Genomic DNA, 16,982 nt, shown 5'->3' with positions numbered 1-16,982 from the left:
ATTACAACCAAATACCAAAAGTGGCAGGCACATGCAGTCCATAGCACAACCATTTCCCTGGAAGCTGGTGAGTAAGCACACTCCTTTTTTCCTAGGATTTCTCTGCAGAGGATGCTGTCACTTCTTATTCCTTAGGCAAGCTGCATTCACCAAAATACCACAAAAAGTACAAATACATACACAAAGAAAGCAGGACATGTATGGAAAAATAAGCTAACCCAGTAGCAAATGTAAACATTTAGTATCTATTTAATTTGTTCACATTATGTTTTATTACCACTTTAGTTTGATTTTTTTTTAAGAATTCTGAATCAGAGAATTGAAGAAACTCTACAGAACTTCTACAAGAAGCTACGCTGTTCAAAATCATTGATCTGGTTCACTTCCCTCCTTTTACAGGCAGCAATCCAGAAAAGTCCAGCGACTTTTCCAAGGTCACACCACCAGGTAAGTTTGCTAATTTACTCAACTTCCTAACCGGAAGGTTTTAGCTGACCAAAACTATAAAAAGACCACCAATAATTAGCCTTAGGCACAAAGGAGTAAACACAAACATAATCTATCATTTTGCCAGGTTCAATAAAAACCATTCTGATGTGTTAATAGCCTTTAACAGTAAAAACATTAGCCATCAATTAAATAAACAAGCCATTCAATGGGGAATAGAAATGTCAATAAAAGCATAATCTACTAATTTTCAAATCAATGATGCTAATCCTTGCTAGATATTAATCAGAGTGGACATTAGCTATACCATAGATGATCACACCTCATTAAAAAAATCTGAATTCAAAACAAAAACAGGAGAACAATACAAAACATATATTGCCTCAATAAGCACTTGATAAATTAAATGATTTGCCTTGAGCAAATATGAGAATGTTTGTAACATCCAATGGTTACAACGTTTATGAAAAGTTATAGACTGGTATCATATTTCTATTCTAGAATAGGAAATAGAACTTACATGTAAAGCAAAATTTAGGACTAAAATCAAAACAAAACCTAATTTGACAACTGCACTGGATGCAGAACTCAGTAATGAAGAAAGACAGGCCGGACGTGGTGGCTCGCGCCTGTAATCCAACACTTAGGAGGCCGAGGCAGGAGGACTGCGTGAGCCAAGGAGCTAGGAAACTAGCCTAGGCAATATGGTGGGACCCTTTTTCTACAAAACAATGTTTAAAAAATTAGCCGGGCATGGTGGCACACACCTGTGGTCCCAACCATTGGCAAGGCTGAGGTGAGAGGATCACTTGTGCCTAGGAGTTGGAGGCTGTGGTGAGCCATGTTCATGCCAATGCACTCCAGTCTAGGTATCGAGACAAGGTCTATCCTCAAAAAAAAAAAAAAAGATATACATGATTTAGGTATTTGCATGTCTGGGTTCAAACCTCTCACTAACAACCAACTTAACTGTTCTATGACTTAGTTTCCATATCTTTAAAAGAGAGAACATAAAAGTATTTAATTTCATGAGTTGTTCTGAAGATGAGATGAAATCATATATAATGGGTTTAACACAGATGCTTATCTTTCAGTAAATAATAAATGTCAGCTATTATTAGGCCTTGGCTTCTCTTCTTACAAAATGTCCAGTCTGGATTACATAATTTTGAAGATTATCTTCAGTTCTAAAAGTCTCTAATTCTATTCATTTTCTTAGGAGAAAGTAAAATTGGTTTTTAGAGTATTGTGGGGTTTTTGTTCTTTTTTTGAGAGATAGAGTCTTGCTCTGTCACCCAGGTTGGAGTGCAGTGGCACAATCTCGGCTCACTGCAACCTCCGCCTCCTGGGTGCAAGAGATTCTCCTGCCTCAGCCTCCCGAGTAGCTGGGATTACAGGCGCATGCCACCACGCCCGGCCAATTTGTTTGTATTTTTTTTTTTTTTTTTTTTTTTTTGAGACGGAGTCTCGCTCTGTCGCCCAGGCTGGAGAGCAGTGGCGCGATCTCGGCTCACTGCAAGCTCCGCCTCCCGGGTTCACGCCATTCTCCTGCCTCAGCCTCCCGAGTAGCTGGGACTACAGGCGCCCGCTACCACGCCCGGCTAATTTTTTGTATTTTTAGTAGAGACGGGGTTTCACCGTGTTGGCCAGGATGGTCTCGATCTCCTGACCTCGTGATCCGCCCGCCTCGGCCTCCCAAAGTGCTGGGATTACAGGCGTGAGCCACCGCGCCCGGCAATTTGTTTGTATTTTTAGTAAAGACCGGGTTTCTCCATGTTGGCCGGGCTGGTCTTGAACTCCTGACCTGAGGTGATCCACTTGCCTTGGCCTCCCAATGTGCTGGGATTACAGGCATGAGCCACCACGCCGGGCCCAGCTGTTTTTGTTCTTAAGGTAGATGAAGATGGAGCAAGAGAGCAGAAATATGGAGTTTCTTTTCCTCTTCTTCTAGTACTCCTCACCTGTAAATCTCTCGACGGCAAAACGTTTGTCAGTCCTTCCAGCATTCCTCACCTATTAATCTTCTGGTAACACAATCATGGAAGGTGTACTGATTCTTGTTCTAAATTATCATCTTAAAGGTTATCTCTTCCCTACTTTAGTCATCCAAAGAGAGTTGCATTAGATATGATGTTTACCAGTTTTTTTAAAATTATAATCATGAGTATCTTTATCAATGTATATACATTTCAAGTTAACTGTACATGTAAGTTAACATTTTTTTCTTACTCAAATTTACTGTTAGGCTTCAGTGAACTTCTTTTCATTGTGGAAATTAACATTTTGCTTCACCTAAACACCTAACACCTATAGGAACTTAGCTACCCCAAAATCTCACCCAACAGAAAATGCAAAGAAATGGAGGCATTAAGCCAAAAGGTCTTCAGAGAAGCCAAAACTAATGAAGTTAATGAAATTAGCTCTGAGTCTTTACTCAGAACCTTTCTGTTCTTATTTCATTCATACATTACAATAACAACAACAAAATAACCTGTGTTGTTTGATGACAGAGCAGTAGTAAGAAGTGAAAGCTGACAGCACGGCCAGGCCAGTTAGACAGGGATACTCAGCCTTATCAGCTCCTGTGTAAGCCATTATATTTTCACACAGAACAATAAAATAACTGATGTTTGTAATGACCTTCCATCACCACCAAATTAAATTATATTTAGTGTACTCATCCAATAAGCATTCGAGACTTACGGAATAACTATTTTCTTAGCATCATGCTTAGTGCTGGTATGTAACGACGAATGAGACAAAGTGGTTTTCTGAAAGAACTTGTCCCCCTAGTGGGGGAGACAGAAATGTAAACAAATGACTACAGGATAATGTGTTAAGCGCTCACAGAAATAAGAATCAGGTGCTAAGGAAGCCCGAGAGGAGGAGGAGCCACAAGAAATGCTGTGCAAGGCCGGGTGCGGTGGCTCATGCCTGTCATCCCAGCACTTTGGGAGGCTGAGGCGGGTGGATCACCTGAGGTCAGGAGTTCGAGACCAGCCTGGCCAACATGGTGAGACCCTGTCTCTACTAAAATACACAAAATTAGCTGGGTGTGTTGGCGCGCGCCTGTAATCCCAGCTACTCGGGAGGCTGAGGCAGGAGAATCGCTTGAACCCGGGAGACGGAGGCTGCAGTGAGGCGAGATCATGCCACTGCACTCCAGCCTGGGCAACCTAGTGAGACTCGGTCTCAAAAAAAAAAAAGAAAAAAAAGAAATACCATGCAAGTCAGCTCTTGGAAACTCTGTGAGATGCAAGGAAGGGGCACAGGCAGCACCGACCAGCGAAAATACTGGTGCGAAGGTGGGAGTGGAAGAGCAGTGGAGGGTGAGGTATGGTCACCAAGGGTCTGATAAAACACAACTCAGAATGACAACTGTGACGACAGTGTGGAGGCTGGATTAAAGAAAAGACAGGCAGAAGGCAGGGCAACCCAAATGGAAAGCTTAGTCTAAGGAGAACTGAAGAGAGCTTGAATTTGGGCCCAGATGGTGGGAACAGAGTAGGGGAATGAGAGTTTATACTTCATTTTAAACACCTTTTGATCCAATTTGTTCTTTAAATAAATGATTCTTAAACAAATAAGTCCTTTCTGATCAAGAAAATGTGACTCTCTGCTGAACGAACTATTTTTGATGATCTTGAGTCCCTGAGATTTTAGTGTTACATAATTCATAGCATGATGATAAGGAGATATCTCCAATAAAGTCTGAAATATTATTTTAGGTATTTTGGTAATGGGCCAGTTTTTTCTTTCATATGATAAAAAGATTTACACTCAGCTCCCATTAATTGTAACAAAAGAGAATTCAGTATAAAGTGAAGCATACGCTAAACTCCAATCAGTAATGTTTCACAGCTTTGCCTAGGAAAACAAAAATCTTGTATGCAGCACTTAATTGCTTTAACTGGAGTTTCCAAAAACGTTAGCTCTTGTACTGCGTTTAATAAAACTCTTCCTCTTATTGAACAATACTTGTTCAAACATTTAAGCAAGAATGCCATTTTATTGGAGTTGATATAAAATACATCACAAGGAAAATCTTGGCCATAAAGTTAAGAAATATAAACTATAAATCTTATGGCTTTGTTTTAATTTCGTAATGGAAGTGATGACTCCAGAACGGCAGCAATAGAACTACTAAAACTTGAGTAACTTTCAAGTAAACATACTTAGGCACTTGTTAAAACAAATATTATTCCCACTGCTAAAATCGAGGTTGGCACGTCTTTCCTCTTACTAGCTTAAAAACAATTTGAAAAGTAGCAGAATTGCAGCTTCTTTGCAAAAAGACTAATCATCATCATTAAAAGACCCTTAAAAGCAAATACAGAATGGTCAGCTAACCTGATCACCTTCACTTTTAATGAAGGGGTATTTCCATATAAATCGATGTATGAAACACACTTATGAAAGAAACTCTAACTATCATTAAAAAGAAACTAATTTTAATTTTCACCTTCATTCTGATGATCTACAATCAGAGGAAATAATATTTGAAAACGAAAAGAAAGAATATGATAAAGCCATATTTAAAAATGTGTAAATGATAAAACAAGCAGGGGTGGCTGTCATAAAATAGCCAAATGGCTTTTTCCACCTCCATCAAGGTCACTTTACTGATGATGGGCTCAATAAGATGATAATGCATTTAACCACTTTCCTTGCATCTGACTTCGACCTCACAAATCCAAATGGCCTTGTTTAACTACCCTGGCCTTTCAGCATTTCCCTGAACAAAGATAATTAAGGAGATGTACTGCCCCCTACTATCACAGGAATTGAAAGCCAAATAAACTTTTAAGAGCTCAGCCAGGTGTCTACTCCGCTAATGTACAACTTTGAAGCAGGAGGTAAAATGAAATAATGGTTAAATAATTATAAAAGGTTACAACTTTGAAGCAGGAGGTAAAATGAAATAATGGTTAAATAATTATAAAAGGTTAACAATGTTAAATTTGTTATATAAGGTAATTTTGTTTTATTTAAAAGAAAAGGCATAAAAAGCGATCCAGATTACATTTTACAGGTCTCTAGACAGCAGGCCCCATCTCTCCCTGCAGTTTAAGGCTAAGGAAAAAAAGGCACTGTGCACAAACCAGGATGAAAACAATTCACTGAAACTTTCACACATCGTTTTAATTTTTCACAAATTTTAAGTTAATATATATAACCACAAAAGACTAAAGTGTTTTTTATGTTAGTTCCATATTAGTCATTTTGTTACATTTTGTAATATATTCTGCCTCCTCAATGTACAAACCGAGACATTTATGTCAAACACTATTTAATATTAAGTGAGGGGAATAATAACATTTAAGAGAGAAACTCTGCTTTTCTTTTAAATACTATAGTATGTCGTTTCCCAAATTTAACTATTATTTAAATGTGACATGCCCACAAATATTTGCGTGTACTTTTCAATTATTATTCCTCCCTTGTAAAATGAATTTACCATCATACCAACATAACATCTATGGCATAAACTGTTTCTGGGAAACCAAAAAGGTAGTGGTTTTCGACCTGCAAAACAACTGCCAATAGTAAAATTTTTACTTTCAACAGTAAAAATTAAGAGTAGACATTTCAAAACTTAAATACATAGGATTTTAACTGAACAGCTGGGTCTGTAACAAAAATCAATGTATAAACAACAATCCTAAAACAACTGGTTTCTTAAATATGAAAATACCATCCTTTCAAACCTGCTATATATGTAGGCATATATATATATACACACATATAAAAATAATCTCTATAGTACACACATTGTTATTCTTTATAGGGAAAACCAAACTCGGACATATCAGAAGACAACGTATTCCAAATACCCAACAAGAGAACTCAATTCAGGTCAAAAGGCCTTATGCAAAAATGAGTATTAGAATAACTTTTCATCTTAGACAAAACTCCAACAAGAGTTATACAACTTTTATTTATTGCATATTATCTATTGCTAGAGGTATCTGTCATACCAAATTGATAAATCTAAGCATAATAAATTTCTAATGCAAAACATCTCTTCAGAATAAAGAAGTGTGTTACTTGGGCTTTAAAACTGTCAATGTTTCTGGATATGAATCACTTCACGTGATTATAGCCAAAATAGCACTTATCATTCATAACTTAAAATCCATATTTATATGCTTTAGATTTGTCTAGATCAAAGTGATCCAGCAAAAATTTCACTAATGATCCTAATCTGAACCTTTGGGAACCCTCCTGCTCCTCTCTCCCACTCCTCTAATAGCCCTTATCCTTTCATTCCTTTCTCTCTGCCAGGAAGTTCCACGGCTTGTATTTGTGACTGCAGTTGTGTTAGCTAAGAACCAGGCCACTGAAAGATCTAACCATTTGGCCACAACTACTTAGAAGTTCTGGTCTAACCCAGAAGGGTACAGTTTACTGCACACCCCCCCGCCCCCCGTCCCCTGCCAAAAAAAAAATCTAAAAAGAAAACTTCTGCTCCTAATAATTTATTTATTTACTTTCTTCACCAAACCATTCTATCTCCTTCATGGTACCATTTTCCCACAACATTCAAATATCCTTAAGGAAGAATATCCTATTTCTCAAGTGTTAGGTGCTAAAGCACTCACATCTATGATAAGATAGAATAATCACAGCCATCCTTTAATCTAAACTACATATGTCTGTATGTGTGCATGTATACATATAGATTTTCACAGAGTAAGAAATCCATAATAAAGCATTAATATATCATATTAGTGTGAAATTTAAACTTTCTTTAAATGAGGCAAAGTTACTATAAAATAACTCATTTTAATAAAAATTTAAAACAAATATATTGTCCTGTATTTAGCATTTACGTCTGGATTGCTAGAAAGGTGGCTTGTTAAAAATCTTTATTCACAATTGTTTAAAGTAAAGCCTACCAAACGAAATAAATTATAAACATAAAGAACTGATGTTCCAAAGCCCAGTCTCTTAATTGCTGATCAGAGCTGAAAACAGATCTTTTTTCCCCACTAATTGAATGAGTCTTGTTAAATCTTTTGAAATGAACTTTAGAAAATGCAAGAATACAGCTTAGAACAGGTTCTTTAATTTGGGTCATTTTCTGTTACTTGCAGTAGTGACGGGTGCTTAGCAACGCTGTTCTGGTGGCCCTTTTAAGGGAATGAATACCTGAAATACAGCATTTTAATCTATTTTATAGCATTAATTATCAGGATCACTCTATTTAGACAGTGCCTCCTTTGCCACTTGCCTACATTATGAAAGAAAGGAGTCCCGTGAAAAATTGAATGTATTATTCCAGATGCCAGAAGATCCTGTGCACCCCTTTAACCAAGTAAAAATATGTAGGAACATAAAAACTAACAGTAAATAGAAGCCACAAAAAGCTTTAAATGTTTAGACAAGGATATTACACTGAAAATCAGTGTTCAGACATCAGTAGAAGAGTCCATGTGAAGTCGCTTTTCTTTTTCTAAATCTTCGAGAAGAATTAAATTCTATTATGCCCCACACTAGGCCACTGCTATCTAAGAAACGTGACGCAACAGCCAAAATTTAGTATGACTTTATTTGGTAATTAAAAAACTGCTGAATACTTTAAATATTTTTTTATAAAAGAGGGCTTTTACATAATAACAAGAATATCATTTGAATTATGGCCAAGTTATTCACTTCATATTTATTATAATGTGCTGCAATGATAAACTACTGAGAAGGCAAGAAAACAAGGTAAAATGCAGGGCTACCGAGCAGTTTCTAAGAAATCAAACTGCCATGTCATACTCTGGAAATACGTCCATTCACATCTTATTAATGATCAATACAACAGGTTAAGAAACTAGTCATTAAAAACATTTGGAATGCGCCTTTCTATCTTTTCCTGATGTCAACTGTCATTGTTAAAAGTACAACTCTTTTAACTTTTTCCTCATAATTAAACAACTCATTTTAGATATCATGTCCTGAAGAAGGAAGGTAACGCTCTTATACAGCACTATTCTTCTCTATCTTCACAGCTAATAAGAGATCAAGTGACTCCCTCTTTGTCTAGAATGTACCCTAATTTCAGTCTTTCACAGCCAATTTTTTAAAGCTTTTTAACACTTAGTCTCTGAAGATGAGAGAAAGGAACCAGGTGAACCACCTGCATTCATGTTTTTGTGAGTTTCAGTCTCTCAGTTAATGTATAATCACCACCTCTTTAAATTAAACATACTTTATAGCGGATCTCAAATTCATCATCACATTGTGTAAATCACAGTATAAAATGGGATAACACCAACATTTCTCAAGTTTTTTAACCTCTTATAGCAGATGGCCTCTGCCTAGAGTTTAGTGTTTTGAACGCTGCAGTCGCATTTTAATACCTGGGAGTCCGCTGAAAAAAAAAAACAATGTGGGGCACAGACCAGTACACGCTGCACTAAAATATTCGGCTGAGAGGGAGGCTTAGTTAAGTTAGCTGATTTCTAAAATGCCTTCTCTGGGTATTTGCAATCCTTTCTTAAGTACTACTTTAACAATTAGCACACAGAGGTCTTTGGATGGCTCTCTGAAACATTTAAAACCAGAGAACAAAAGGTTTATTTTAAAAATGAAAACCTTGGCTTGTACAACTCCAGACGTGAATCTGCTTTCAATTACTGAAAGTATTTCCACTTTAGTGGAAGGGGATCAAATCTTCAACTACACCATCTTAAGGCACTGAATTTGATTATATTAGGCTTTCAGAAGACAGAATGACTTTGTGACACAGGCACATATAGCTGTATATATCATTTATAAGATATTCCAGAGAGACAGAGACGGCAGCACAGGAGAGGGAGGAAATGTGACTTTCTCATTCCCAGAGCTGCCACAGATCTTTGTTTTATTGAACTACACACATCAATGGCAAATGATTTTTACTTTAATAGATACAGCACAAGTTTTTCCAAACCATCTCCAACTATCTTTGCACAGGAGTAGCCTGCATCGAAGCACAACTGCAAAGTTGAATTTCTCTGAGAGACTGCTCTATTAAACCTGACAAAAATCACACTACGTATTTCGCAGGCAAAAGACTGCTCTTTAATGAGCAAGCTTATTTTGTACCTTTTCCCCCATTAAGCAATTAGTATGATGGATTTTAGTTAATGGAACCAAAGGGCTTATTAATTGAAGCTCAATGCCGATTTTTGCACATTTCAGACATAAATTATCCAAAATCACTACTGCTAAGACTAGCTCCCAACGAATTCGTAAAAGTCACCGAATGCAGGCAAAAAGGCAGCTTTGCCTCACGGATTAGGACAGTACACTACTCATAAAAAAAAATCCATCTAATTAAAAATACCGGGAACAAAAGACTCCATTCTCCCCGCGGCTACCTGCACCACTCCGGGTGACGAAGAGTCATCGAGAAAGTTCAGCCTCCATCTCTTCGAAATCCTTAAATGTGGTCCCTCAGGGGTTAAAAAGCCACCTCATCTCAGATGCGAATGTTGCCTCCGCACCGATTCAAACCCGCGCCGAGCCTCCTCCCATTCCGACACCACAAGGGAGAAAAGCGGAGCCACCGGCCCCGGAGCGGAGCGGAGCGGAGCCGCCGCCGCCGCCGCCGCCACCGCCGCGGTCCCCGGAGCGAGCGAGCGACCCTGCCGCGCGGGGAGCCTCACCGGGAGCCGCGCTCCGCCAGCCCGCCCCAGGCCGCCGCCGCCGCCGCCGCTCACCCACCTTGCCGCGGCGCGCCCTCGCTGTGGCCGTGAGGAACCGAGCCCGGCGCCGCCAAGTTGCCTGGGTCTGGAGCGTATCGTGTTACAGCGCCTGGCTCCGGGCTCGGGCTGCGCGCGGCGGCCAGACTTGATAGGCTGAGGCTCCTCTGTTTACACCCGGCCGCCGAGGGGGCGGTGCGCCGCTTAACCCCTTCGCGCCGGGCCGCCACCGCCGCCTCCCGCCAGCCCCGCGCCCAGCGCCCCGGCTCGGCCGCCGCCTCACCCCCTCGCCTCACCCCCTCGCCTCACCCCCTCGCCCCGCTCCACACACGCGGGCCGGGGCCTGTGAGCAGCCGTGCCCCCAGCGAAGACGGGGGAGCTGCACTGAGAACCCGCTCCCGGCACGCTCCGAAGACCCCGCGGGGCGGCATCCTCCCCTCCACACACGCGCGCTCGCGAGCCGCCCCGGGCAGCGGCCGTGTTCTTCGGCGGGGCTTCGCCGGCGGCTTTTGATCCCGCCTCAGAGCTGTTCTCCGGCAGCGCTACTTTCCCGTGCTCACAAAAGCATCTCTCTCCCAACCCATGAACGGATCCCGACCCCTGCTCTGCCACCATTCATGCGTCCCGCATCCGAGGTGTCGCCTTCACCCACACGCCCCACGTCCCCGCGAAACTCGGCCCTCCAGCTCGCGGGACGCGCTGCCTGCCAGGCGGGCCCGGCGGTACCTCGGGGGCGGGAGGGGTCGGTCGCAGGGCCCCCAGCCTGGCGCCCGCGGGGCGTCCGCAGCGAAGGGGTGGGTGTCGCTCGTGAACGCAGCAGGGACCAGCTCAGCCCGCGCTCGCCCCTCGGCCTCGGCCACCGCCTCTCCGCCACTTTCTCGGCCCCTGTGTGGACCGGCCCGTGGCGGGGGCTGCTCTGCGCCCTCGTCCCCGCAGCAGTCGCGGACCCCCATTAACGCTGACGAGTCAGCGTCGCGACCCGGGGAGAGAAGACGGTCCCAGGGGCTGAAGGCATGTGTGCAAGTGGCCCGAGCCACTCTCCATGATATACCAGGGCTGGACAGCCCTGATCCGGAATAGCTCATGTGGTGTTCTAACTAGCTTTACTTTTAAATAAAACATACTTCAACATTGCATCACTTAAATTTTTATAAAAAATTGTGTTTTTTCCCCTCCAGATCCACTATCATCATTATGTTTGCATTGCTTCCAGTCCAACGTCCTTCCTTTAATTTTTCTTCCAGAACATTCCATCCCCTCCAGCCTCTTCCTCCATTAAACTGGGAATTGAATGACTGAATGTTCGTGAATTTTTAGATTCACCGGTGCTTTCTTCCAATCCCTCCAAACCTCTCATTTTTATAAAGAAACAAGGAAAACATGAAGCACCTTACATCACAATACCAGTATCAACAACATATCTTTATCAGCTCTCATTCCATATTTTAACTACCTTCTAAATACAGACCCAAACCAAAAAATTAATACTTTAAGAAAGGAAGGATCAGTGTTCTCTTTTCATTTATCGGTAAGATTAGCAGACTGCAATTAGAATTTCTCTCTTCCCCCACCGTCTTTCCTCCAGTAAAGACAAAATGCTTTCCTCATTCCCATGATTCAACAATAACAGTAATTTCTTTATCTTCTTGAACATACTACCTTTACCTTGACTTTTGTCGCTTTTTATACCCAATGCTACAAGAATATGAATACAGCTCTTCTACCTCTTTGTAGATACTTTTCTTTCTCATTTTCCATTACGTCTAAGACATCCATCCTCATACATGGAAATATCTAACGCCGCTCAGGGTTTAAGCAGTCTCTACACCTTAGTTTTTTTTTTTTTCTATCACTAACTCTGGGTCTCTAAAATCGTGACTCACAAACACACTATTACAACGTCACAACCAGCCTGTCTATTCCTCCATTAATGATCAATATATTCACCCTTTAATTGGGACACTATGAAGATATCATAGAAATTATTTAAACACAAGGCGGTTATTTAAAATTTAGACATTCCTTTGACACTGTATAAATTTTGAAGTTATTTCAGGGTTTTGAAATTCTTTCTCTTTAGTAAATTGGGTCAAAAAATAGAACAATAGGTATGTTGTTGGGCACTGCAAAACTTCTAAGCTCTTAAGCAAATATCTTCCTTAAGTCTTAATGTTTTGAAAAGGATCATTTCACAAATCAATGCAATGCATGTGTCTTCTGAGGGGGGTGGGGGGTAACCTGAAGTAATTGCAAATAAACACCATATAACTAGGGCAGAGGATGAAGATGATGTTGTTCAATTGGAATCTTTGAAGAATTAAATTGGCAGAACATTACACGGTTAAAATTTGCCAAGAGGCTGGGCGGCATGGCTCATGCCTCTAATCCCAGCATTTTGGGAGATGGAGGCAGGCAGACTGCTTGAGCCCAGGAGTTCAAGACCAACCTGAGCAATATAGGGAGACTCCGTCTCTTAAAAAAAAAAAAAAAGTGCTAGGACCTGGGGGCTTGTCTATGCTTCAAAAATGCACTCCTCGATTTTTGACAACCACAAGTTAGCAAATCTGGACTTGGACTAGAACGTTCGAATGCAGAAAGATAAGCACACTAATGGAAGAATGAAAGGTTTTAAGATCTTAAACCATTGTTTGGGTCAAGATGAATCTCAAGAAGACTGATCCTCTGGCCTGCTCATTTCCCCAGATGAATGCTATGTAAATTGGTCACTGATTGATAGCATTTATTAAAATTTCCATTTAAAATGCTAATTAGATATAAGTATTACATACAGGTTAGGCAAAATTTTATATTGGAGTGTACTGGAGTATTCTACATGTATATCTAGTTCCACCTTTTCTGAATACAAAACTAATTATGTATTTCCAAATTAGACAAAGATGGGATCCTTTGAGAATAATCAAGGATTTACACTGAACGAAGCTGAGCAGTAGCAGTAGCAGCCCATGGGGCAAAGGCAGAGGAAGAGACATGGTTTTAAACAATTTCTATTGTTGAAAAGTGAAGGATGGTTTCCACATATATCTTCCCAAGAAAAGATACACAGTTTTGTGGACACCCCCATGCATACATTAAATCACTGCCGTCTTTTAAATACAGGAGTCCACCAAAGAGTTCCACAGAGACGTGTAATGAGGCCCACGTTCAACTTCTGTTTTCTTCTACTATAGTTTGCCATATCGATGATGTCAGAGATAATTAGCATTATGGATATCACCTTCTATAACTTAAGCAATTCTTGTCTAAGATCTGCGGAATTCCCCACAGTTCCATGAGCAGACACTATCAAATATATTGAATTATGTGGCTATTTTATGTTGTGAATGAATAACCACGTGGAATCATACTTGCAATATTAAATGAATTTTACTTAAAACTGAATTCAGTTCTTTAGGCATAAAAATCTAATGACCGAACACCACAAGGAAGATTTTTAAAAATGCATGAACCAAACCAAATCAAAGCAAATTGTATTTAAAAAAAAAAAAAAAGTCCACAAATGAACTGTTACTTCAAACTGGCACCAACTTAGCTTCATATTAAGAATGCTTCTGACCTCTCTCTCCTTAGGCCAAAAACCTTGAAGAAAAATCGAATTGTAACCGACACTGAGATTATTACCTTTCCCGCTAATTATTAAGTACCAAATCCATATTGTCAGAGGTGCTAATACAAAATCAAAATCAAACACTCATAGCTATACTAAATAGATGATTATGATTAAAGCTAACACTAAGCACTTCATTTTATGACTGGCATTTGATACACACCATTTTTATTTAATTTTCTAATCTCATATGAGAAGAGTAATATCATCCCATTTTATAGATGAGGAACTGGAGCTTAGAGAAGTTAATCATGTGCCCACATAGTTACAGAGTGCTTGGGCCTAAACACAGTTCCAGGTTTGATGGACTCAGGAGCCTGCCGCTTAACCATTTCTCTAAATATTTAGACAGTATTGACTCAATAGTTAAAGCTGGTTATTGGCCAGGCACGGTGGCTCATACCTGTAATCCCAGCACTTTGGGAGGCCGAGGTGGGTGGATCACCTGAGGTCAGGAGTTCGAGACCAGCCTGGCCAACATAGTGAAACCCCATCTCCACTAAAAATACAAAAAATTAGCCGGGTGTGTTGGCATCCCCCTGTAATCCCAGCTACTCGAGAGGCTAGGGCAGGAGAATCACTTGAAGATGGGAGGTGGAGGTTGCAGGTTGCAGTGAGCCCAGATCGCGCCATTGCATTCCAGCCTGGGCAGCTGGGCAGGAAGAGCAAAACTCCATCGGAAAAAAAAAAGAAAGCTGGTTATTAGGAGTGTAGTTCACCGTTTAAATAAAATTTATCAGGATAAGCCCCACCAAAGATTTGGAAACATAATATTCCATTTAAAAATTGATAACTTGTGGATTTGAGAAGGAGCACAATAAAAAAAGGGATAGTCCTCGATTTCTCCTGTGTTTTCAAATTACCTCAAGAGGTCAGGAAACAAATAGGCCAATATTAGTATCCTCTGAGAGCTGCAATCTTATAGAGGAAAAAAATGGCTAACAAACATTCCTAAACACCGGAATTAGGGATTGTCATAGGTCAATATATGTCTGTCCCTGTAGAATCTAGTCTGTTTAGACTGACTCTTAAAAATTATACCTTTATTTGTAAATATATATATATTTTTAAAAGCATATCAAAGAAATTGTTACCAAAATTATAGCACACTGAGATCAATTGGTAATAATAATGGTACATTAGTTAGATCCTGTGAATAAAATTGTAGATTTTGTCTTATGTTTTGCCAACTGTTACTTTGTCAGTAGCACATAACTTTCTAACAGCTATATGGACTCTGATGTAAAACTATAAGCTGACATAAAACTATATTTAAAATCATGGGTCTTTTCTCCAGTAAAGTTCAATTATCATTTACATTGGAACAGAAATAAAGGTTTGAAAACAAAGTCTTGTAATAAAGGCCAATTCATAATTTTTCACAGATGTCTACAGTAAATCTAAAAGGCTAGTGTAATAGCTAGGTGATTCTTTCTTTGATTTATCCTATGGAAAAATCCACCCACAATAGACATATTTATTTCACAACAATAAATGACCCACATCTGAAATCATTTCTAAAGGTGAGTTCTCTTTACTTTTAAAGGTGTTAAATTATTTCACCCCCAAAAAACCAAATGCTTTGCGGAATCTGATACATGATGAAGACTTAGGGCTCTTTCTTTAGATATCCAATCATGTCCACTGCTTGCCAAAAGCACTGGTCCTTAATTTTGTCCTAATTCAGATGACCTTGGGCAGGAGCCTACTGGGTCCTCTACAACCTGGGCAGGCAGGGAGGAGGAGGAAGCAGGATCTGGGTGTGTGTGATGAGGTCTGGACTCTTTGTAGGGGGCAATCAAGCAATGCGCTGTATACGAAAGGCTTAGTGAGCTTCAGCCCTGTCCTGGCAACTATCCAAGTAGGAGGGAAGGGGGTGAGGTAGGGACATCATTCCTACCTGGTGGTGAGAGCAGGAGAGAGGCAGGAGGGCAGAGCTTCAAGAGAAATCCAGATGGCCAGCAAGAGTTAGCTGGGGTTGTGGATGCCAGGAACTGAGTACGTAGCAAGAGCTGAGGGCCCAACCCAAGTCAAGCCATCAGGTGTCCAACAATGTTAGAAGACAATCTATAGCACAGAGAAGTATATGGAAGCCTAGTTTTATCAGTAACCTCCATGACTAGGGAAGGACAGGAGTGGCCAAGCTAGAGGGAGTGCTGCTTATCCCTGGCACATTGGATTCAGGGGCTGCAGACACACTAATTCCTAGGCCCACCCAGGGATGGCAGTATGTGTCTATGCTTGGCAACTTATTGGGGTTCACCTGACTTTTAGGCTTTGATAATATGAATACATTTTGGGGAGTATTTTGAATGTATTCTTTGGCAGTCCAAGATAAAGAAATGGAAGTGTGATAAATAAAGATGATTGAATTGTTTTTAATTATGGAGCAAATTCTTCAATCTGGACCATCTGTTTCCAACCATCATTCCATTCACCCATTCCCAAAACACTTGTGTTGGTTCTCAGGCCAGACACGGTGGCTCATGCCTGTAATCTAACACTTTGCAAGGCTGAGATGATGGATCATTTGAGCCCAGGAGTTCAAGACCAGCCTGAGCAACATGGCGAAACTACATCTCTACAGAAAAGAACCCATATATATATATATATATATATATATATATATATATACACACACACACACATATGTACACACACACACACACACACAAATTAGTCGAGTGTGCTGGCATATGCCTGTAGTCCCAGTTAGTCTGGAGGCTGAGGCAGGAGGATCACTTGAGCCTCGGAGGCGGAGGTTGCAGTGAGCCATGATTGTGCCACTGCACTCCAGCCTGGGTGACAAAGCAAGACTCTATCTCTAAAAAAACAAGCAAACAAACAAAAAGACCGAGCATTTTTGGTTGAATGTCAAAAATTTTTGAAATTAAATGTATTACTATAAGTACTTTGTTTTGATTGTTTAGAAACAAAGAACTATTCATTGGTGACTAGTGCAGTGGTGTTGTCAGATGGGTAGTTGTCTATAGTGGCAATAGCCGTGCATAGATCAAATCCTTTATGCAGTGGACAGAACATAGAAATCACACAAGCTTTTATATTAACCCTTTACAATTTATAATATCAACCATTTCAAAAGAATCCATATGTACTAAGATATTTTTGCAAATAGTTTAACATATCTTTATTGACAAATAAATTTAGATAATAATTATTAATTTCAGGTGTTTTCATGATATAGTCATATAGAATGTGTTTTTCAGGATTTT

The 16,982-nt window shown here is 40.2% G+C and overlaps 1 protein-coding gene across 16 annotated transcripts in view; it reads right to left on the bottom strand.

Moving 5' to 3' along the window:
- TENM3 (teneurin transmembrane protein 3) overlaps positions 1-16,982 on the bottom strand; it is a 2,735,422-nt gene that overhangs the window by 345,414 nt on the left and 2,373,026 nt on the right. For 3 of the 16 annotated variants that reach the window (XM_057302227.2, XM_057302228.2, XM_057302229.2), the window contains exon 1: positions 10,147-10,316. The exons of 9 other annotated variants lie outside the window; for them this stretch is intronic. The gene's annotated coding sequence lies outside the window, so the exon portion shown is untranslated. Of the gene's footprint in view, positions 1-10,146; positions 10,320-16,982 lie in introns of those variants that run through there. 4 more of the 16 variants (XM_063604006.1, XM_063604007.1, XM_057302225.2 and 1 more) reach the window with 2 other exon arrangements.

Source organism: Pan paniscus, chromosome 3, assembly GCF_029289425.2.
Source record: "Pan paniscus chromosome 3, NHGRI_mPanPan1-v2.0_pri, whole genome shotgun sequence".
NCBI lineage: Eukaryota > Metazoa > Chordata > Mammalia > Primates > Hominidae > Pan > Pan paniscus.
Note: the sequence above shows the minus strand (reverse complement) of the source record. Positions and strands in the feature narration are given on the sequence as shown.